General features: G+C 39.3%; 1 long non-coding RNA gene across 3 annotated transcripts in view; it reads right to left on the bottom strand.

Moving 5' to 3' along the window:
- The window catches only part of LOC119521582, a 317896-nt gene extending 293247 nt beyond the window's left edge, over positions 1 to 24649 (bottom strand). For all 3 annotated transcript variants that reach the window (XR_005214380.1, XR_005214381.1, XR_005214378.1), the window contains exon 1: positions 24561 to 24649. This is a non-coding gene — a long non-coding RNA (uncharacterized LOC119521582). The remainder of the gene's footprint in view (positions 1 to 24560) is intronic.
- Positions 24650 to 25056: the final 407 nt, after the last annotated feature.

The following is a 25056-nucleotide window of genomic DNA, read 5'->3' as shown; positions in this document are numbered from 1 at the left end:
CCTATCACTATGATTTAGGATGCCAATGAATAGCTAAATGAGATTAATATCCAAGACGTTCTCCTAAAGTTCTTATAGTTGAAGTAAATGGTAGATCCTGCTACTTTAAATGGGGAAAATCTCTCACACTTGGCTGGTTACAACCAAGTTAAAAATAAGTCCTCAAGAACAGAATAGCCATGAAGTAAGACTAAAGGCCTCACTTGTCCCTGACAATCAAGACTTTTCTTACATATAAAATCGTAAGAGCCTGTTCTCCATACTCCACCTTATAAGACTTGACCCAGCAGTCAATTTTAGACCATTTCCCACATGACTTAATAGAGTTCATCTATGATAAAAAGAATTTGGGAATGGATGGTGATGAAAGTAGCACAACTTTATGAATGTAATAAATACCACTGAATTGTATACTTAAAAATAGTTTAAAAGGGATATTTTATGTTATACATATGCTAACACACTAAAGTTTAAAAAAAAAAAACTTTGGGGCAGGGGACTTGAGTGACAGAGAAGGCGGCCTGATAAGGATCACGGTGCAGGCTTGAGAGGGAAGGGCACTGACTGAGCCCCGCACCCCCTAGACAGGAATCTTGAGCCTTCCTCAGAGCCTGGCAAAACAGCCTGGATTCCAGACCCAGTGTGAACAGCGAGGCTCTGCAAATGCAGTGAGGCACATGCTGCACTGCAGTGCGGCAGCACATCCTTGATGGGATACTCCAGCCACAGAGACTGAGGCTGACGACCAAGCAAGAGGAGGAGCTTCACTAAGAACAGCCCACAAGTCATGAGAAGGGCCCAACTGGCTGGCTGGTCACCCCACAGCTCTCTGTCTGTGAACCTTCCCAGCACACAGGCTCAGTTAGATTGGGGGTGAGCACCTGTCCCAAGGATAATTAGCTCATAGGTAGACCAGGTCTCTGATGGTGGGATCTGGAGCAAAATGATAAGCCCAGCCAATCGGGGTATCTTGCTTGGAAATTTGAATGGGGACATGAAAACAAAACACTTAGTGATGGGAGAGGAACATAAGAGGTCACAGTGAAGAGAGGTTAGCGACCCTGATGGACTGTGGGTCCAGAGAGTAAATAGATCTGATTTAGCAAGCACCTGGCCTCTCCCACACAAAGCTGCAAACACACTGAAATACCACATGAAACGGGAGAGACAAAGTTTAATATATAACAGAATTCAACAGAAACAAAGGAAAATTCCTACATACCAGAAACAAAGAGGAAACCCCAAGCTACAGTGAGGAGCATAAACTGAAGCTGAATAAACCTGAAGGCTAAGGAACACTACATGAGATAAAGTGGGTTACCATATCCTAATAAAAGGTGCAATTATAAACTTGTACACACTTAAAAGCCTGGCTTACAACATATAAAGCAAAAATTAAAGAATTACAAGGAGTAATCGGGAACACACAAACATAGTGGGAGATTTTAACATGCCTCTCTCAGCAATCTATAGATCAAGAGAACAAAAATTAAAAGGGATTTAGAAAGAAGATTTGAGCAACAAGCTTGGTGTAATGTATCATCAACTAAAGAATACAAACTCCTTTCATTTACACAGGACATCTACAAAAACTATGTCAAGGGTTTAAAACAAATCACAATAAATATTCAATACTCCAAAGCATACAGAACTTATTCTCTAACACAATGTAATTAAGTTGGGAATCAATGATAAAAAATAATTTTTTAAATGTGTTTATTTTTAAATTTGAAAACACTTCAGAAATACACAGAAGTCAGAAAAAACGATCATTGTGGAAATTAGGAAGTGTTTAGAATAGAAAAAATTAAAATAGAGCCTATCAAAACCAGTGGATGTAGAAAGTTGCAAGAGAATGTTGCTCCCACATTAACAACAAGAAAAAAGTTGGTTAACCAGAAAATTATAGTATTTGCAAGTACATCAGAGAGCTGAGGATACAATGAAACCTAGAAGCATGGCTGCCTTCACTGTTGGTAGAGCAGCAGGAGAAAGAGGGGGCCACTATATATGGGTAAAAAGAAAAGCACTGGCTTTCAGTGACTTTGTAAAGATGAAGCAAAGGCTAGCATGAGTTTAGAATCCCTAATGACTCCTTTCACAAAGTCTGTACCCACAGCTGACTCTACTCCATGGGCCTTTTACCAAGTGTGTGTGAGAAAAATTAGAGACTGATGGGAGAGTCATGAGAGACACCCTCCAAGCCACAAGTGTGGGACCTCTGGAGTTTGTGAAAAAATAAAATAAAATATCTAGCATATGTGTAATCAGAGTCCCAGAAGGAAAGGAGAAAGAGAAGAAGTCAAAATAGATATATGAAGAAATAATGGCTGAAATTTTCCCAAATTCAGTGGCAGAGAAAAATGTACAGATTCAAGAAGCTTAGCAAACCACAAATAGAAAAACACCCTTACACACATAACAGTCAAACTGATGAAACCAGTAGTGTATGACTTTGCTAAAGCTGTTGGAATGCAACATACCAAAAATGGACTGGCTTTCAACAATGGGTATTTATTAGCTTACAAATTAACAGTTCTAAGGCCATGAAAATGTCCCAATTAAGGTATCAACAGGATGATACCTTCTCTGAAGAAAGGCCGCTGGTATCCCAGGTTCCTCTGTCAGATAACAAGGAACACAGCTGGCATCTGCTGGTCCTTCGCTTCTGGGTTTTGTTGCTTTTGGTTCCTGGTTCCAGTGGCCTCCTCCCTGAGCTTCTGTGGGTCTTCTCTTAGCCTCTCCAGGGCTGTTCTCTCTCAGTTCTCTCCAAACTTCTCTGAGTGTTTCTCTCTGAGCTCTCAGGGCTTTTTCTACATCCTTTATCCTCTCATAAAGGACTCCAGTAAAAGGATTAAGACCCACCTTAATGGGGTGATTCACATCTTAATTGAAATAACCTAACCAAAAGTTCCCACCCACAACAGGTCTGCACCCACAGGAATGGATTAAAAGAACATGGCCTTTTCTGGGATACATAACATCTTCACCAACACAAGTAGTAAAAAGAAAATATTGGAAGCAACCAAAGAAAAAGTAATACACTATATACAGGGGAACAACATTTCATATTACCACTCACTTCTCATCAGAAATTATGAAGGTCAGAAGACAATGAAATAACAGCTTTAAAGTGCTAAAAGAAAAGAAAACTGTCAACTCAAATTTCAGTATCAAGAGAAAAAACCCTTGAAAAATGAAGGTGAAATAAGGACATTTTCAGACAAAATAGGTTGACAATAAAACAAAATGAAAAACCTACAACTATAAAGCTTTTAGAAAAAAACATGGGAGAATATCTTCGCAAACTTGGAGTAGGCAAAGATTTCTTAAAAGGACACAGAAACACTAACCATAAAAGAAAATAACTGATAAACTGGACATCATCAAAATTAAAAACTCCTGCTCTACTACAATGAGATTCCACATCACCACTGTAAGGAATTTGACTTTTACTCTGAAATAGGAAATCACCAATGAGTTTTGAGCAAAAGAGTAACCTGACTTGACTTCTACTTTAAAATAATAATTCTGACTGTTGCATTGAAAATAGGTAGAAGGAGAACAAAGACTAAAGCAAACAGACCAAGCAGGACATCAGTGTAATAAATCACCAAGATGATGTATCCTCAGAACAAGGATGAACCCATGGAGATAGTAAGTAGTCAGATTCTTGAGGTGTTACCAACAGATTGTTCTGATGGATTGGAAGTGGGGTTTAAAAAAAGAAAAAAGTCAAGCCTGACCAGAGGTCTCTATCTGGCTTGAACAACTGGAAGAATGGAATTGCTATTTATATATCTGGGGAAGAGGGTATGAGAATCAAGTCTGAGACTAAAATAAAGGGATCAGTTTGGGATATGTTTTATTTGAGATGCCTATGAGACATTCAAATGGAGATATAGAGGAGGAAGATGGATATAGGAATCTAAGGTTTAGGAGGAAGATCTGGGCTGGAGACACCAATTTGGATATTGAAGTATAGATGCTATGTAAAAGTCTAGAAGGAAAAACAGATAGGATCATTTAGTACAGAGCTTTCTACCTGGTATTTCTCTGCATATAAATTGGTTACAGGTGGACCAACATGTGAAAGCCCAGGGCTTCAGGAGTCTCTGGACTGATCACCTACAGCCATGGGCAGCCTTACTAACCATTGTGCCAAAATAAGTGGTTATTTTCCATGTGGGCGATGACGTGAAAAAGTTTAGGAAGCACTAATGCAGCAAGCAGAAAGACAGAGAAGAGGCTCACAGACTGAATCCTTGAGTACCCAACATTAAGGATGAGAAGAAACCAGCAAAGAAGACTGAGAAGGAGTTAACAGGGAAAGGAAGGTGAGCCAAGACAGTGCATTATCCCAAAGTCAAGGATATTTAAAGCATTTAAAGAAGGAAGGAATGACTATGTCAAGTGCTGCAGGCTAATTAAGTAAGATGAGGTCTGAGAAGTGACCACTGAATTAACAATGTATTGTCACTGGTGATTTTGACAAGAGCTGTTTCAGTGGAGTGGTTGGTCTGAAAATCTGACTGGCATGCATTCAAGAAAAAATGTGAGATGGCAAAGATGGCGGAATGGAGATGGTGAAGATGGTGGCATAGGGTGGTGAGGACTTTAGACCTCTAAAGCAACTAGTAAGTAGCCAGAAACAACTAGTAAATCATCTGGAACAACTATTTGGGGGACATCCATGACTGGACACATATCGTACACCAGTCTGGAATGGGTGGAATGGCTGAGATCTCAGCATAAGAACTGGTAAACTTGATACAGTTTACACCCTTCTCCTGAGATCTGAGAAAATCTGACTGGGGTAATCAAGGAAACCAGAGGCCTAGACAACAAAAAATTATGAATCACACTAGGAAAAATAAAGATACGGCCCAGTCAAAGGAACAAACTTACCCTTCAAATGAGATACAAGAGTTGAAACAACTAATTAAAGATGTTTATATCCTTCCTCTCTTTTGCCATATTTTCTAAATCAAATCAATGAGCTGAAGAAAATATGGCAAAAGAGAGGAAGGATATAAATAAGACACTGGATGACCATAAAGAAGAATTCATAAGCTTGAAAAAACAAATAGCAGAACTTATGGGAATGAAAGGCACAAAGAAGAGATGAAAAGCACAATGGAGACATACAAAAGCAGACTTGAAGAGGCAGAAGAAAGGATTCGGGAACTAAAGGATAGGATGTCTGAAATCCTACACACAAAAGAACAGATAGGGAAAAGAATGGAAAAATATGAGCAGCATCTCAGGGAACTGAATGACAACATGAAATGAATGAATATACATGTCATGGTGTCCCAGAAGGGGAAGAGAAGGGAAAGGGGGCAGAAACAATAATGGAGGAAATAATCACTAAAATAATCACTAAAAATCTCCCATCTCCTATGAGTATGCAGCGTACCCCAAACAGAATAGATCTGAATAGACCTTCTCCAAGACACTTAATAATCAGATTACCAAATGTCAAAGAAAAAGAGAATTCTGAAAACAGCAAGAGAAAAGCTATCCATCACATACAAAGGAAGCTCAATAAGACTATGTGCAGATTTCTCAGTAGAAACCATGGAGGCGAGAAGAAAGTGGTATCATACATTTAAAATACTGAAAGAGAAAAACTGCCAACCAAGAATTCCAAATCTGGCAAAACTGTCTTTCAAAAATGAGGGAGAGTTTAACATATTTTCAGACAAACAGACACTCAGTGAGTTTGTGAACAAGATACCTGCTCTATAAGAAATACTAAAGAGAACACTACAAGCAGATAGAAGACAGGAGAGAGAGGTTTGGAGAAGAGTGTAGAAATGAAGACTATCAGTAAGGGTAAACAGAGAGAAATTTTTTTAAAAAATAAGATAAGACATATAAAATCCAAAAGACAAAATGGTAGACAGTAGACATTACGTTGAGTGAAATTAGCCAGAAACAAAAGGACAAATACTGTATGGTCTCAATAATATGAACTTACATTAATGAGCGAACCTTGAAAGTTAAAGTTGAGCACACAGGTTACCAAAAGATAGAAAGAGGACAGAGATCAGGCATCTGATGCTGAAGGAGTACAGAATGTTAAACAGGACTGACTGTACAGATTCAGAAATGGATAGCACAATACTGCGTGATGGCAGCACAATATTGTAAGTACTCTGAACAAAGATGAATGTGAGTATGGATGAAAGAGAAAGGCTAGGGGCATGTAAGAAAGATAGAAGATAAAGACTGGGACTGTATAACTTAATGAAACCTAGAGTGGTCAATCATGGTGATTAAGTATAATAATGTAAGAATTTTTTACATGAAGAACAAATGAATGTCAACATTGGAAGGTATTGCAAATTGGGTGGGATAGGAAAAAAAATACAATTAATGCAAACTAGAGCCCATAGTTAATAGCAACATTGTAATATGCTTCCATTAATTGTAACAAAGGCAATATACCAAAGCTAAATGTCTATAAGAGGGGGATATAGGGAGTGTAATGGGATTCTTGGTGTTTTTGTTGTGTATAATCTTTTCATTTTATTTTATTTTATTTTTTCTTCTTTTATCTTTTTATTCTTCATTATTTTTTTTTCCTCTTCCTCTTTCTTTGCAGAAGAAATGGAAATGTCATATAGATTGTGGTGGTGAATGCATAACTATGTGATTATACCAGTAATCATTGATTGTTTACTTAGGATGGATTGTATGGTGTGTGAATAAGACTTTTTGAAAAAGAAACAGAGGGATACAAGTGCTGGAGAAAATGTGGAGAGAGGGATGTACCTATTTGCTGTTGCTGGGGAAGTACAATGGTACAGCACATCTGGAGGACAGTGTGGTGGTTCCACAGGAAGCTAAGCATGGGTTTGCCATTTGGTCCTGCAACCTTTTTACTGGGTGTATACTTGGAGGAACTGAGAGCAGGGACATGAGTGAACATTTGTACATTGGTGGTTGTGGTGGCAGTTTTCACGATTTGCAATGGATGGAGCTGGCCTAAGGGTAAATCAACTGACAAATGGAATAGTGAACTGTGGTGTATACATAACAACAGAACATTGAGCGGTGGCAAGAAGGAATGAAGTTGTGAGGCAGGTAGCTAGGTGAATGGACCTTGAGGACAGTATGCTAAGCAAAATAAGCCAGAAACAAAAAGACAAACATTATAACACCTCACTAATATGGACTAAATAATGTGCAAACTCTGAGAACTGAATCTGAGAGCATGGGTTATCAGGGGAAGGCTTATTATAAAGGTTCTTAGATTGTAAACTCTTACAGCAGTCACATCTATTCATGAGTTGTAATGGTTATTCCTAAATTCTGAGTTGCTGAGCTGTTTCAATGTGACCTGGTGGGTCCCTGGAGCTTCAGGTATTTGTGTGGCACCTGGGACTCAGAGCCTGAGTTCGGAGCTGAAAGTGCCAGCATTACCCCATACAGCAACTATTAAAGAGACTGGAAAGGAGACCAGACTTCAATTGGAGATATAAATGAAATGGACTTGGTTGAGACTGGGGTAGATCAGACTAAAGGGTAGAGGATGATATTCACTGCATTTTGAAACTTTGGCTTCTGTGTAGGATGAAAGGAAGAGATGTTTATTTGGCACAAAATCTGTATTTTATGTAGCACACTATATAATTTAACTTGTATAATCCATTTACTCAAACACCATAATTACATGGAACCTTGAATAGGGAGTGAGATCTAGTTGGTTTGTACAAGTTAGCGTGAAGCCCCAATACATCCCAGAGCAATTTGGGCAGAGAATAAAAAGTATCTGCAAAGCCCCCTTGAGGGACTAGGGGAAAATATGGAAATACGGATACTCTCACAAGCATTGGGGACTACCAATTTAGAAGGCTGAGCCCTTGATCTTGGGGCTTGCCCTTATGAAGCTTATTAATGTGAAGGAGACGCTAAGCCTATTATAATTGTGCCTAAAAGTCATCCCCAGAGAACCTCTTTTGTTGCTCAGATGTGGCCCCTCTCTCTAAGCCAACTCGGCAAGTGGACTTTCTGCCTTCCCCCCAACATGGGACATGACTCCCTGGCAATGTGGGACAGGACTTCAGGGAATGAGCCTACCCAGCACAGTAGGATTGAGAAAGCCATCTGGATCAAAGGGGGGAAGAGAAATTAATCAAAATAAAGTGTCAGTGACTGAGAGATTTCAAATGGAATCGGAAGGTCATTCTGGAGGTAACTGCATTAAATAGATATCCATTTTTAATTTTTAGTTTATTAGAACAGCTAGAAGGAAATACCTGAAATTGTTGAACTGCAATCCAGTATCCTTGATTCTTGAAGATGATCATACAACTTTATAGCTTATATGGTGTGACCGTGTGATTGTGAAAACATTATGGCTCATACTTCCTTTATACAGTGTATGGACAGATGAGCAGAAAATGGGGACAAAAAATAAAAGAATAATAGAGGTAAGGAGGGGTATGGAATGTTTTGGGTGTTCTTTTTTACTTTTATTTTTATTCTTATTTTTATTTTTTGGCGTAATGTAAATGTTCAAAAATTGATGGTTGTGATGAGTGCACAACTATAATGATGACACTGTGAACAACTATTGTATACTTTGGATGACTGTATGGTATGTGAACATAGTTCAATAAAATTGCATTTTAAATGTGAAAATATTGTCAAGGAGTTTTGCTATAAAATGGAGGAGATAACTGAAATTATCACTGGAGAAGAATACAAGGTAAAAGCAGCTTTTTTTTTTTTCAATTTTAAGATCAGCAAATGAACACACTGATCCAGTAGACAGAGAAAACGTGATAGCACAGTAAAAGGAAAAACTGCTGAAGCAATGCCCCTGAGAAGACAAAGGAAGATTGGATATAATCCACAAGAGGAAGTGTTTGCTTTAGGTAGAGGAACAGAAAATGTCTCCAAAGTAACATGCAGAAAGACGCAGGAGTCAAGTAGATGTAGTAATGAGAAGCCTACAGGTTCTCTTTGTTGAACATGAGAAGGAGAGGGGAGGTATTTGAAGTTTCAGGAAAAAGAAGCTGTTAAAGAGACATCTAGGAGAAATCCATTGCTTCCTTCCCTCAACTGTGAGCTCAGAGAAATTTAGCCATTTTAAGTACCTTCTGCTCTCAATATACCATCTAATGAAAAGGATTCTTATGCATCCTACTTGGTGTGTATACTTAATCTTTACCATAAGATAACAAGTGATGAACATTCCAGACATAAAGTAATTTCACTGTACTCCCCACTGCCTCTTGCTCTCAAATGCATAGTTTCGTAGGTACTTGCACTAAAATTGCCCTTAGTGCACATCAAACTCATTACTTAAGAGGCTAGTCTCTTTTAAAGAGGCAATCCTAATAATCTGTGTGAATGAAATCATGTCCCACCTTCCCTATAAATTATGCTAAAAGCAAAACTATGATTTAATACAACGTAAATTTTAAATATCAGAACTTAAAATGCATCCTGTTCACATAAACAACTATGTAACTGGATATTCAATAGCAAATAATGCAACTTTCAGCATCAGTCATGTCAGGTTCATTTCCTCCAAGCCATTCCTGTTTCTACAGCCCATTCACACACAATGTATGAACAGGCCCATAAATATACTTCTTCTAAGTGGATTTTTTTCAGCCTTGGTGATGCTGAAGACAGACGACCAAGACACTCGAAGCAAGAGCCAAGGAACGATACGTATGCTCCTCCCCTTCTCCCTTATATGCACACGTTAAGACTGGGAGTAAATGTACCTGGAGACAGTGTGGTTCAGCAGAAACTGCTCTAGACCAAGAACCAAAATCCCAGAAATCTGTGTATCCTGGGCATCAAACACACACACCCGCACGCACAAACATACACACAAGGATTTTGTTAAATATACCTGAAAACGTGATTCAGGGGCAACTGCACTGGAGCAAGAGCCAGCACTCCTGGGTTCTCATCTCAGCTCTGCCATTAAGGAGCTGTGGGCCTGATAAGCTATAGTGCTGACTGTGATGTGAATTTGAGGTTTGTAGCTTACTAAGCAGTCCCTTTACCTCTTTGGGCCTAAGATATTAATTTCCACTGTGCAGGGATACCACAGAGACTCAATAAATGTTGTTGTTGTTACTATTATTACTGCACCTCTCAAAGCCTGTTTCCTAAAATGTACAAGCACAATGGCTCCTAACACCAGCTCTCTTTACCCCACAGGGCTGCTGTAAGGATACAGTGAAATCACATATATGAAGTACTACAAGATGGTCAGCCAAAGCACTGTCACTGAGGCTGGAGGAGAAGTGATATGGTAGATATTTTATGATCATTTACTGAATTCAAAGAAAGTATTCCCATTTTGGAGGAGAGCAGTTCCTCCAAAAAGAGCCTGGACCCAAAAAAAAGGAGGAATTCCTAACAAGTGGATATGTGGGAAGGAGATTAGAGAGATCCTGCCATAGCACATTGTGAAAATAAAGGCACACATTCACATTCCCAGTCTATTCCTCCTACAGCTCCAGGAGAATGATCTCCTAAGGTGGGTTATAGTCAAATGGTGTTTCTCAAAGTATGGCCCCAAGGAACACCTTGTTTTGAAACCCCTGAGGAGACTGTTTTAAATTTATATGCCTGGGACCGTCCCCTAAGAATTCTGATCTTTAGATCTGGATTTGAATCCAGAAATATAATTTTAATAGCCTCCCACAGGCTATTGAGAATCACTAAAGTCAGGATAATAAGATTACATGATAAAATACTCAACCTCATTAATAACCATAAAAATGAAATTTAAATGAAAAGGAGACATCCATTGCTCAAATGTGGACTTTCTCTCTCTAATCCCAATTCTGCAAATAAATTCATCACCCTCCCCCCGAGGTACGACAGAACCCCCCAGGTGAATGAGTCTCTCTGGCGATGTGGGACACAGATTCCAGGAACGAGCCTGACCATGGCATTGAGGGGTTGAGAATGCCTTTTTGACCAAAAGTGGGAAAAGAAAGGCAATAAAATAAGGTTTCAGTGGCTAAGAGATTTCAAATAGAAGTGTCCTGGAGGTTACTCCTATGCAAGCTTCAGCCAGATCTGCCAAATGGCCATGGTATGATAAGCCCACGTCAACAACGGTTCTGAAAACCCTAAAGAATACCCAGGTCCGTATCTGAGACTCTATAAAAGTTTCACTCACTAAGTTTATTCTTCAGAAACTTAAATCTTCCAAAGTGCTCCCATGCCAGTTAAGTCCCAATAGCCTCTTCAAGAATATCAACCAGATGTGTTCTCTTTTCCCATAATGCTGACACCCCTTTTCAACATGAACAAGTTAGGGTGGTCACTGTCTAGACATCCCTGAAGATCGGGAAAGTGATTAAATTAGAGGAAGGGGTAGCAATAGACAAGATGGAATTTTAAAAAGGATTATGAATACTGAATCTCTATACAATCTTCTTTTTCTTAGTTGCTAGGGTATTAGAATAGTAGAAGGAAAGGACTGAAATGATGGAACTGTAACCCATAGCATCCTTTGAAATTTGCTATATAGCTACTTGTTAAATTGTAAGTTGAAAATTACCACCTTTTTGTATATGTGTTACACTTCACAATAAGGAAATAACTGAAACTATGGTACTGTAACTCAATATTTTTGGAAATTTCCTATATAACTATTTGTAAAATCATACTTTGACAGTTATTATCCTTTTGCATATACATTATATTTCACAACAAGGAAATAACTGAACTGTGGAACTGTAACCCATAACATTCTTTGAAATTTGCTCTCTAACTACTTGTTAAATTGCACTTGGAAAGTTATCAGTTCTATGTATATATGTTATATTCCACAATAAAAAATATGATTAAAATTTTTTAAAAAAAATGGAGACATCCAGTTGACCAGGATGGCAGCATACGATGCCCCAGGCTAAGGCTAATGATGGAAATGTTTTGGTAATGGATGGTGGTGATGGTAGCACAACATTGTGGACCCAACAGCACTGAAATATATATCTGAATATGATTAAAAGGGGAAATGTTAGATTGCATATATTGTAACAGAATAAAAATTAAAAACAAAAAAATCCTTGGAACTATACTACATAGTGAACCCTAAGTTAAACCATAAACTTTAATTAATAGTACAATTATAAAAATGTGCTGTCAACAATTGTAACAAATGTTCCACATGAACACAAGGTATTGGTGGTGGGGCAGTATACGGGAATCCTGTAGTTTATGCATGACTGTTCTCTAAACCTACAACTTCTCTAATAAAGAAAAAAAATTTTTTAATTAAAAAAATGCTCCAGACTTCCTTTCCCACATAGAATCTTAGACAGCTAGCAAAATGAGGCAGAGCCATCTACCTCAAAACCCAGGTAAACAGTTAAAGGGTGGCAGTAATTGGAGTAGTGCCAAATTAAGAAAATGCAGCTTTAAAAACAGTAGGAGAAGCTCGTGGTTCTCCAACTGGTCCCTGCCCCACCCATCCCCGGAGCAGTGTGGAGCCAGCCTGTTCTCCCATTGTGGGGCCCTGGTCCTGTTCTGGAGGGAGCAGAGTAACATCTATGCACATACTGGGGCGGCTGGATGTTGGTGCCAATCTGCTGAGAGGAAGCCTGAAACTCTGAACCACGACATTCATCTCTGGCTCGCGCTCTCACAACTTACCCTGCAGGCAGAAGCAGCCTGCGCATAGCTAATGCAATGTTAGAAATCTGATACATGCGACAACATGGATGAAACTTGAATACATCATTTTGAGTGAAATAAGCCATAAGGACAAATATTGTATGATCTCACTGATATGAAATTGTTAGAATAAGCAAATTCATAGAGTCAGAAATTAGAATATAGGTTACCAGGGGCAGGGGTGGGAGGAGGAGTTAATGCTTAATTGGTAGAGAGTTTCTGTTTGGGATGATGGAGGAGTTTTGGTAATGGATAGTGGTGATGGTAGTGCAACATTGTGAATATAATTAACAACAATGAATTGTATAACTGAAAGAGGATAAAATGGGAAGTTTTAGGATACATATGTTACCAGAATAAATTTTTTTAAAAACACCATAGAACTGCCCAACACAGAGTGAACCCTAATGTCAACTGTAAACTATAGTTAACAGTATAATTCTAATAATATTGTTTCATTATTACTATGTTAATGCAAAATGTTAATAACAGGGAAAACTGTATGGAGGGGGTATATGGGAAGCCTACTCCTGCATCATTTTTCTGTAAACACATAACTGCTCTCATTAAAAAATTAAAAGAAAAAGAAAAAAATCAGTTGGATATATCTGTATAGTCTATTTCTGGGTTCTTTCTATTCCATGGATCTGTGTGTCCATCCCTCTGCCAATACCATGCTGCTTATATTACTGTAACTATATAGTAGATCTTAATAGCAGATTAGAGTGGATTCTCCCACTTTATTCTTCTTTTTCAAAGTCATCTTAGCTATTCCAGAGCCTTTGCCTTTCAACATAACTTTTAAAATAAACTTGTCTATGTCTACAAAAAAGCCTTGCTGGGATTTTGATAGGAATTGCATTAAGCCTATGGATAAATTTTGGGAAAATATGATATCTTTGCCATATTGAGTCTCCTAGTCAATATCCTCCTTTTACAAATGAGGTCCTAAGGTTCAGAGATACTGAGCATCTTACATGAGATAACAGTGGCAGAGCTATGTAGAATCCAGGTCTTCTTGACTAAATTCAAAGGGTTCTTTCTATCATTTAGCTGATAGAGTTAGTCACTGTATCCCTAAATTAGACTCCTGCTCATTATCCCTACCCAAACTCCATCTGATTACTGTCCTATCACTCCATTTACTTCCTTCCAAAATTATTTTATAATTTTATATTTTAACAATTCATATGTTCTACCATTGTGAGGACCTTATCTGTCTTGTTCGCTGCCGAATCCTCAGCAACTACTGCAGTATCTGGAACATAGCAAGCATGCAACAAAAATGAATCAATGAATGAATGAATGAATGAAAGACCACTAGGCACAGGACAGTTCAAAGGTCTGAAAATCTACAGGATGCCTAGGACTCACAGCCATCTGAGGCATTAGACAGTAATAAACTTTTTTTTTTTAATCTTCATTTTATTGAGATATATTCACATACCATGCAGTCATACAAAACAAATCGTACTTTCGATTGTTTACAGTACCATTACATAGTGGTACAAGTAATAAACTTTTGAAACTCATGGCTGTTTCTGGAAATCAACCCAATGTTACCTTCTTTCATTGAGATGGATTCCAGAAAACACAGCATCCTCAGTTCTTTGCATCATCACATCATGTCTGGCTTCAGGAAAATTCAGTTCTGTTTTCCTTTTGAAAATCTTTGGTTTCTAGAAGATATCCGTGATGTTTTCTGGCACATAGCTTCATTTGTCTTTATTCTTATTTTATTCTTACTTCATTTGCCTTTATTTATTAAAACACACACACATGCACATACATACACACACACCCTTTTATTAAGGGCCTATTACTTGCAGATTACTAGTTTGATACAGTGAGACATGTAAAAAAGGAACTTGATTTTAAAAAATAAAAAGGAATTTGACAGCAGGGACCCTGCCTTAAGGAGCCTACATGTTGGGGGGAGGAGGGGGTGAACAACAAACAACAAGAAAAAGATATAACAGTCCAACATAATAAAATATCATCACAAGGTAGCACAAGATTTGCTTCCAAATTAAATATAAACAAATTATTTGCTATAGAAATTCACAGGAAGGAAAACGGCTGAAATTAGACTGGAAAGGAAAGACTTCAGGCAAGACAAAAAATGAATTTGAATTATCTCTTGAACAATGAGTAAGGATTATAAAAACATAAAGAACCAAAAAAAATCATGAAAGCTCATGTGAACTACTTCTGCTAAAGTACAGAGTTGGTTTCCTGAGTAATAAGAGAGAAGGCTCAACACAGGATGATGTTAAGTCATGAGGACAATTAATGACAGGATGCAGGTCTGAAATTTATTTTCTAGGCAATGGCAGCCACTCAAAGGTTAAATGCAGGAGTTTCACATGATCAACGAGGTATTTTAGAAAGATTATGCTGGCATGGTGTGAGAACTAAGGATGAGTAGAAGCTGTCACTAATCCATTCAGCATCCCTGAAAGAGGCTTTCATTCTTTGACATAAGCTTTGAGAGCAGAGTTATCCTCCAACAACAGTTTCTGGATGAACATCTCCATGATGTTCACTGCTGCACATACCTTGTTTAACTGGAAGAGACTTCAGATATCCAAATCACAGACTGGCACATTCAAGATCTACCTCATGTCAAGGCTAAAGAGGACAGGGCTTTACTCAGCGCACATTCGCTGGGCAGGCAGGAAGCTTCTATTCTGCTACCATAATACTTACAGCCATACAAAATGTGCAGCATCTCTAAACCAACTCACTTTGTTCCAGTCACATTCATCTGCTAATTTTTTATGAGATCTATGAGCATAATGTAAAGATTCTGATAGTGTTTCTCACCCTCTCCTTGTACCGGACATCAGCATTCAAGCAGGTCTTAAGATTTTCGGGCTTCAGAGCCTTTTGCTTTACCTTTCTTGGGTGCTGACAGCACTTACCTCTTTACAGCTGAGACAAAGTCCAATTATTTGCATCTTGCCCCTACTCTTTACCTTTAAGGGCTTCATCTTCTGGGGCGGATGCTACAAAAAGAAGAATGCTGAAACACTGTTGCTATATATTGACAGTAAAGTTGTTTCTACTCTTTAAAGCATGGTAAGCAAGGGGGCAAGTCTGTACAGGCTCTGATGGCCCCCACTAGGGCATTCTGTAAAACAGAATCTTGGGAAAGAAGTTTAAATCACTCCCATTCCTATTCTGTGCTAGGCATAAAAATACCCATCAGCAGAAAAATTGGGAGAGACTGTAACTCTAAGATTTCAGGTCTCAGACTTACCTTTATTTTATTAAACCCTCTGAAAGGTGTAACAGTTCATGACATATCTTTCTGCCCAAATTTTACCAATATCTCCTGTTATCTCCAAATAAAATCCTTTGGGAGGAAAGAAACCCATATGTTTTTATTGTATCTTATGTGCCAGATCCTCTTCTAAGCAGATTTCATATATTATTCATTTAATCTTCACAACAACCTTTTAGATGGGTACTATCCCCATTTTATGGATAAACAAATGAAGGCTGGAGAAGGTTAAATAACTTGGCCAAGGTAACACAGAATGTAAGTGATGGACACACGAATCCAGCCCAGCCCATCCTCATTGTGCTATCTGGCCCACCCGGCCTGCATGGCATACTGGCTCCCAACAGTCTGGCATCAAACTGCTTTTCCAATATATTACACAGTTTCACATCTCATATTTTATTTGTGATAGATGAATGAGGGCTCTTTTATCAACTAATTTCATTATTCCAAAAAAAAAAGGAACAATGCAGAAAATCAACTGGCAGTAGCTGTTAAAGCTGAACATACACATCTTACAATCCCAGAAATTCTACCCCTAGGTAAATACCCAATAGAAATATATAGAGATGCTCATCAGAATGCAGGGGCAACAAAGCTCATAGCAGTGCTACTCAGACAGAAAAATAAAACCCAAATATCCATCTACAACACAAGGGATAAATAAATATTTAAACAAGGAAAAGACAAACAGCAATGAGACTGAACAAACTCCAACTAGACACAACATATATGAACCTCACAAACATAACGTTCAGTGATAGATACAGGGCCCACAAAAGTACTCTATGATTCCATTTACGTGAAGTTCAAAAACAGACAAAATTTAGCCACCATGTTAGAAGTTAGGATACAGGTTATCTGGGTGAGGGCAGCAGATATAAATGCAAGGGAACTGATGCCTTGGCACAAATCAAGGCAATGGCACCCAACTCTATCAGAGTCGCCGTATTTTTCACTGCCACTCCCTCACATTGAAAATAAAAAGTCAATTTCACTTAAGAATGTTCTTGATGAAGCAGTAAAAATTGTTAAATCTTGGTCCTTGAGTACACGTCTTTTTTAATATTTTAATATAATATTTAATATGTGACTAAAGAGGAATATGCATGGTGTACTGCTGTTACATACTGAAGTTCAATGGCTGTCTTGAGGAAAAAGCACTTGTGTAATTGTTCGAACCGTAAGCTGACCTAGCCACTCTTCTGATGGAACACCATTTGTACTTCAAGGAATGACTGACAAACTCCAGTTACTCAGTCTTGGGTATTTAGCACACATTTATCAAAAATCAACTGAGTCTATCACTTCAAGGAAAACAACTAACAGTATTTGCTGGCAGTGATAAAATTCAAGTGTGCTGGTTTGAAGCTATTTACCCCAGAAAAATGCCACGTTCTTTTAATCCATTCTGTGGGTACAGACCTATTGTGGGTGGGACCTTTGGATTATGTTGTTTCAATTGAGATGTGATCCACCTAATTCAAGGTGGGTCTTAATCCTTTACTGGAGTTCCTTATGAGAGGATAAAAGGCAGAAAATGCCAAGAGAGCTTAGAAAGAAAAGCCCCAGAAGAGCTAAGAGAGGACCCACAGGAGCTCAGAGAGGAGGCCACTGGAACCAGGAGCTAAAAGCAACAAGACCCAGGAGTGAAGGACCAGCAGACACCAGCCATGTGACTTGCTATCTGACAAAGGAACCTCGGATACCAGCAGCCTTGCTTCAGAGACGGTATCATCCTGTTGATGCCTTAATTGGAACATTTTCATGGTCTTAGATCTGTAAATTTGTAAACCAATAAATCCCCATTGTAAAAGCCAATCCGTTTCTGATATATGGCATTCTGGCAGCTTTAGCAAACTGAAACATAACTAAGCAAAAAATTATTTTGGGAAACTTAGAGTCAACACAATGAGCTTGAGAGCTCCCCAATAGGTAAAGACTTTTCTGATAGGTCAGTGAAAGTGAAAAGACAACTCACAGAATGGGAGGCAATGTTTGCAAACCATATATCCAACAAAGGACTTGTATCCAGAATATACAAAGAACTCATAACCCAACAATAAAAAGACAATCCAATTTTTATAATGGACAAAGGATTTAAATTGACATTTCTTCAGAGAAGATATGCAAATGGCCAATAAGCACATGAAAAGATGTTCAACATCATTAGTCCGCAGAGAAATGCAAATAAAACACAAGAGATACCACTTTACACCCACTAGGATGGCTAAAATAAAAAACACAGGCAATATCAAGAGTTGGCAGAATGTGGAAAAATTGGAACCCTCACACATTGCTGGTGGGAATATAAAATGTTGTGGCTACTGTGGAAAACAGTTTGGCAGTTCCTCAAAATGCTGAACCTTGAGTTACCACATGACCCAGTAATTCCACTCCTAGGTGTATACCCAGGAGAAATGAAAACATATGTCCACAAAAAAAAAACTGTATACAAATATTAATAGCAGCATTACTCATAATATCTAAAAGTGGAAATAACCCAAATGTCCATCAACCAATGAACATATAAAAACAATGTGTTATATACATACAATGGAATATTACTCAACAATTTAAAAGAATGAAGTAATGATATATGCTACACATGGAGGAACTTTTAGAACATAACACTATGTGAAAAAAATCCAGTCCATTTATGTGACATATCTAAAACAGGCAACTCCATTGAGACAGAAAAATTAGTGGTTGCTTGGGCAGGGACTGGGGGTAGGAATAGAAAGTGACTGCTTATGTATACAGAGTTTCATTTTGTGGTGTTGAAATGTTCCAAAATTAGACGGTGGCACAACTCAGAATATAGTAAAAACCTCTGAGCTATATACTTTAATGGTATGTGAAATACATTTCAATCAAGATGTAAAATAAAAATTCTGACACTGTTATAATAGCGTAACAATTGAGTTTTTTTAAAAGAAAAAGAAAAACACAGGTTTCCAGGTCACTGATTATATTTGGCTGACCCTGTTTTGATCTAATATGTACCATTACATTTAAGTTTCTTATTCTAGAACATCTTTGGCATCTAGTACTTCAAAGTCTACCTTTGGTCTACTACTTTTTATTCTCCCACATGCCCTCCTTTAATCTGTGTAGCAAACCAAGTTCTTTAAAGTCAGAATTGCATCTATTCATAAAATGAGCTCACTACCAAGAAATACCTCACAACCAATACACACTTATCCCCAAAAATAACAACAAAAGATATCACATGGGCTGTAGTCATCTGAACGCTTGATCTGGGCTGAAGGATCCACTTCTGAGCTCCTTAAAGTGGTGTTGCATGAGATCTCAGTTTCTCATCATAACATTCTCTCCATAAGCTGAGTACCCTCATATCACATCAGCTTCCTCCAGAGCAAGTGATTCAAGAGAGAGTGAGAAGGAACCCTTAGTGCCTTTTATGACCTAGAATCTGCAGTGCACAGCATTACTTCTACTTTATTCCATCTGTTAGAAACAACTCAAGAGCCGGAAATAAGGATGTTCATAGGAGTTTTATTCATGATAGTGCCAAAACTGGAAACAGGTCAGGTGTCCATCAGTAGGAGAATAAACTGTGTAATAGTCATACAACAGAAAACCACTCAGCAATAAAATGGAATGAAATGCTGATATGCACAAAGTAGATTAATCTCAAAAAAAAAAAAAAACTATGCTGAGTGAAAAAAGCCAGACACAATATAGTTCATAGCATATGTTCTCATTCAAATGAAAGTTTTTCATATAGGCAAAACCAGTGGGGCTAGAAATCAGAGTCACAGTTGATTCTGCAGCAGAGGTGGACTAGGAAGAGAGACAAGGAGCCCTCTAGGGGTACTGGAAATACTCTATAACTTGATAGGACTGTGAATTACATCTGTCAAAAGTGATTGGACTGTGTATTTGAGATCTATACATTTCACTATATGTACATTACACCTCAATTAGGGCAAAAAAATCAAACTCATCATTCTTCTTCCAAAATCTTCCCCTTTTCCTCACATTTCTTTTTTATCTTATTTAACACATCACCATCTATTTAATATTTCTCAAGCCCAACTCACCCTAGATTTCTCCCTCTTCCTGCCACCTTCATCCAGTCTATCGCCAAGTCCTTTGGAATCTATTTCCTAAATAACTCTCAAATCTGTCTCATTTCCATGACTCAATATCCAAGCTTAGTTCACATCCCTGGACAAATGAAATAGACTCATAACTGGACTTACCTTTCCCTCAAGTCTCTACAATGCTAACAGAGTGATCTTCATAAAATTCCAAACTTATTATGTCACTCCCTCACTAAAAATCCTTTAATAGGGCCACACTTTCTATAGAGAATATCTAAAACCCTGGCAGAACAACATACACAGAAGCTACCTGGTCTAGTCTGTAAGAATGCACAAGGGACTTCATGTCCCAAGAAGTCTAGTCCCCAAATAGAGGCCTATCTGTCCTCACTTTCTATCTGATGAACTCTGTTTATGTTTCAGGTCCAGGTGTGACAACCTGAGATTCACAATCATCTTAATCCAGTAATAAATGAACATCATCCTCCTTCCCCACCTGAGTGAAAGGAATTTCCATCTCCAGCCACCAAGACTGGAGGTCCCAGCTCTTCCCTCCCACCTCTCCCGTGCCCAGGCATCAAGTTCTACCCATTCAGCCTCAACAACGTCCGTTGTGGTTGACTGATTGTCTTCTACTGTCAAGACCATGTCACCTCTTTAACATCATGGCCAGGTTTTCTCCACTTAAACGCAGCTTAGAAGAATTATATCCAAAATGACAACCCACATGACTCAGATTTTTCACCTGAAGACTCCCACTTTCCCTGGGTATCACCATAACTATTACTTTAATTGAACTTTCATATTACCAACTTCAAAAAGATTAGCTTAAAAAATGAGAACTATATTAGTGGCCAAATCAACTGTTCATTTGTCCATTTTAATGATTCACTTTATCTCAAAGTTAGTATCAGAGACTGGTATAAAACCAAAACAAAGGGATGCTCTCACCCCATTGAAAACATACAAGCAAAGGCTAACCTAATTTTCTTGGGGATGATATTTATAAAAGAAATGTCTAGGGCATGGAAAGTTGAATGATATTACTGCAGAGATACCTTCTAACTGAGATACAATGATAGCATTTCTTTCTAATATTCAATGTGGCACTTGTCCCATCAGAGGTAGAGTCTATGTCACCCTCCTTAAATTGATGTGGTGGGAGTGCTTTGACCAATAGAATACTGGAAAAGTGATGCCATGCCAGCTTCTGGATCCAGGCTTTAGAAGCAGGCAGCTTCCATTCCTTGTCTCTTGAAACACTTGCTCTTGGACCCCTCAGCAACCATGTGAGACTTCCAACTACCCTAAGGACACCATGCTGGAGACACACATAGGGAGATCCTGAGACTACATGAATAGAGAGAGATGCCCAGCCAGCCCCCCACTGAGGTCTCAGATAGCATTAAGCATAAATCTTCCTGTGTTCTGTCTGAATTCCCATCCCCAAAATCCATGAAAGGATGTGCCGGTTTGGATGTATTACATCCCCCAAAACTCCATGTTCTTTGACGCAATCTTGTGGGAAAAGAAGCATTAGTGTTGATTAGGTTGGGACCTGTTGATTGAATTTCTATGGAGATGTGACTCAATCAGCTGTGGACAAGACCTTGATTGGATAATTTCCATGGAGGTGTTACTCCACCTATTCAGGGTGGTTCTGAATTAAATCACTGGAGTCATATAAAAAGCTCAGACAGAAGGAGCTCACTGTTTGCTGCAGCCACGAGGGACACTTTCAAGAATGCACAGGAGCTGAGAGAGGAGTTGAAATGCAACCTGGGAGCAAGCAGACACCAGCCACGTGCCTCCCAGCTAACAGAGGTTTTCTGGATGCCAATGGCCTTTCTCCAGTGAAGGTACCCCACTGTTGATGCCTTACCTTGGACGCTTTATGGCCTTAAGACTGTAACTCTGTAATCAAATGAACCCTGTTTTATAAAAGCCAGTCCATTTCTGGTATTTTGCATAATGGCAGCATTAGCAAACCAGAACAGAGGATAACAAAATGATTGTTGTTTTAACTCACTAAGTTTGGGCGTGGTTTGTTACCCAGCAATAGACAGACAGAACAATAAAAACTTGATAAAATAAGAAGTTTTAAACAGAATTTATCATTCTACAGAAATATATTGCAAATGAGAAGAATCTGAATATACTTTTCAGATACCTTTATGAAATTATAAAGTAAATCTATTACATAGAAAACAAAAATAAAATTGGTGAGTTTAAATGTGGTTTAAAAAAATAGAATTGGAGTTTTAAATATTGGAATACTGTAGTTTATTCTTCAGAATGTATATCAGGGAGAACATACTAAATTCAGGCTTACTCCTAAGCTAACACTTTGACATGCTCCTTTTGAAACACAAAATGTTTTTTTCATTTATTTATTCAACAAGTATTTGTTGAATGCCTATCTATGTCAGGCTGTATCCTAGGGGCTGGATGGATCATCCCTGCCCTCTGGTAGATTATAATAAGTGATAAATATGAAAAAGAGAAAACCAACAAGCCACAGTTGGGCTCAGAATAAGAAAAATTATCTCAGCCTACAAAGTACAGACATCCACAGAAGTGGCAAGAGGGCAGGCCTAGGACTACTGGGGTTTAGGGAATGAGCCCCGCACTGGCAGCCAGGAACTCAACTCCTGTGGGTAAAGGAGTCTTGCTCTCTGCAACGCTACAGTCCCAAGCCAAACTTAAGGCTTGAGGCCCCTTCCCCTTGAAAACAAGCTGTAAAGGACAGCTGCCAAAGGGTCAAAGGGTCCCTGACTTCACAGGAAGCTGTGGACCTGGGAGGATGGGTTAAGAACAGAGAATCTGAGCCACAATGGATCTGAGAATCCCCAATATGATCAAGGAGCAAAGGCAGCAAAATGTACAATGCAGAGCGGACCCTAATATCAATTATAGACTATAGTTAATAGTATTATTCTAATAATATTGTTTCGTCAATTGTAACAAAAGTACCACACTAATGCAAAGTGTTAATAATAGGGAAAACTGTGAGAGTAGTGGTGAGGGGGTGGGATTTGGAAACTCCATATTTTCTTAATGATTTTTCTGTAAACCTACAACTTCTCTAATAAAAAAAATAATAATTTGTTTTAAAATGCCGTGAGGAGATATGGTTCTGGGCTGGGCAGGGGTGGAGGTGGGGGATATGATGGCAACTAGAGAGGGAAAGCGAAAACTCTACATAAAACCATACAGCTATCCCTGACAAACACATTTATACCACTGATTTTAAACATACCAAGAACCTCTGAAGTCTACTAAAATGCTTTGCTCATGTAGAAGAGCTATGGTACTATTTTGGAAGGAAAGTTTGAGTTTTGATTTATCTTCTACTGAGATTTTTTATTCCTGTTCCTAAAGTGTTCAACAACTGCTATAATGGGAAAATAGAACTCAGCAGCCAGCCAAGCATAAAAGGAAGTCTGGAAGTTGCCACTCACTCATGTATTTAGCTGGCCAGCAGCCAGAGGACTGAAGTGAAGATGGGTCTCCTCTTTAAGGGGAGCCACTATAAGTCTGAGGAGTGGGACAAAAGTCACAAAAGTCACACACACACACACACACACACAAACGTGCAGGTATTCTCACATACAGATTAACTGACAAAATGAAAAAAGTGTTTTGAATCACAGTAAGTTGTTCATAACTTGGTCTCAAGTAAAATAATTCCCTAAGCAGATCTTTCAAATTCAGGTTTAAACAGAACACAACATAGGGTTACTCTAGGTGACTCTTGCCTCACCGAGGGTAAATTTCTATGCAGAGTCAAACCATTTCATTCTTTTAAAAAAGAACAGTAATTGAAGTAAATGAAGTAAATGTCTAACCACAGTTTGACAAGACACTAGCCTGGAGCAGGATTCAACATCCTGAAGAGCACAGGCTCCGAAACCAGACTACCGAGATTCGGATCCTGAGTTTGCCACCTAACAGCTGTGACATGTTTTGCAAGTGACTTTGCTTCTCTGTACCTCAGTTTCCTCATGCAGTCGCATATTACATTGGCACTCACATATTGAGGGGGTCGACACAAACGAAACTGGGTAGTAGAAAATACTTTGGTAAGAAAGTGCTTTATTTGTTTTCCATCGAGAAAAAAACACGAAAACATACCTTTATTGTGATAATCTAATTAGCTGCCCCTAAGAGCTCTCTTGCATTTTCAGATGGAACTGAGGAATTTCTTTGTTTTAATTTTTAAACAAACAGGTTATCTTTCACAAACTCGGGGAAGAAAAACTGTATTTAAACCGAAAGTCCTCACCCAGAAAGAAGCAAACACCTAACTACTGCATTTGTTTGTCAATAGTGTGCGCGAGGCCGGGAGCGCCGCCGCGGGTAGTTGCTCCACTCGTGACGGGACTTGGGGGTTTGGCCCTAACTGAGCGGAGAGGCAATGGGTGGATGGGGGGAGAGGTCACCCCACTCTGCACCAACCATGACCTGCATCACCTTCCTGCAGTCTAGCCCATCCAAATAACGCCGGGCATTTGCGACCACGCCGCCGCACTCACCTGAGGGTGGGCCAACACTCTGACGCCCGCGGCTGCGCGTCCCTGGCGCAGCCCAGATGCTGGGGCGGGGGTGGGGCAGTGGCCGCCTGTGGGCGGAGCCAGGGACCTGGCCACGCCCGCCTAGCCTTGGGGGAGTGGTCCCCCTCCCACCTCACTGCGCCTGCGCACGAAGCGCGGGGCAGGCTGGGAGATGGGGGGCGGCAGGGTGGTGGATGGTTGTGTGGTCATCTGTTCCGCGGCTCCGACGGCCGCGGCGTAGTCGGGCTGCGGCTTTTTCCGCTACACCTGCTCCCGCCCTCTGAGCTTCCCAGCCTTCCCGGCCCCTGCGCTAGACGCTCGTGCGCGTACTTTCGCTGGCCTCGGTGGGATCCCGGTCTCCCTCCACCTGCGAGATTCACCGAGACGGCCTGATGCGCCCTTCAAATAGAGAACTATGCATGATGCTGCTGAGGCCTCCTCTCTGCTTGCTGTGTACCGGACACCGCGCTGATCACAT

The sequence above is a fragment of the Choloepus didactylus genome, chromosome 27 (genome assembly GCF_015220235.1).
Source record: "Choloepus didactylus isolate mChoDid1 chromosome 27, mChoDid1.pri, whole genome shotgun sequence".
In the NCBI taxonomy this organism is placed as follows: Eukaryota; Metazoa; Chordata; class Mammalia; order Pilosa; family Megalonychidae; genus Choloepus; species Choloepus didactylus.
The sequence above is the reverse complement of the archived record's forward strand: the minus strand, read 5'-3'. Positions and strand labels throughout refer to the sequence as shown.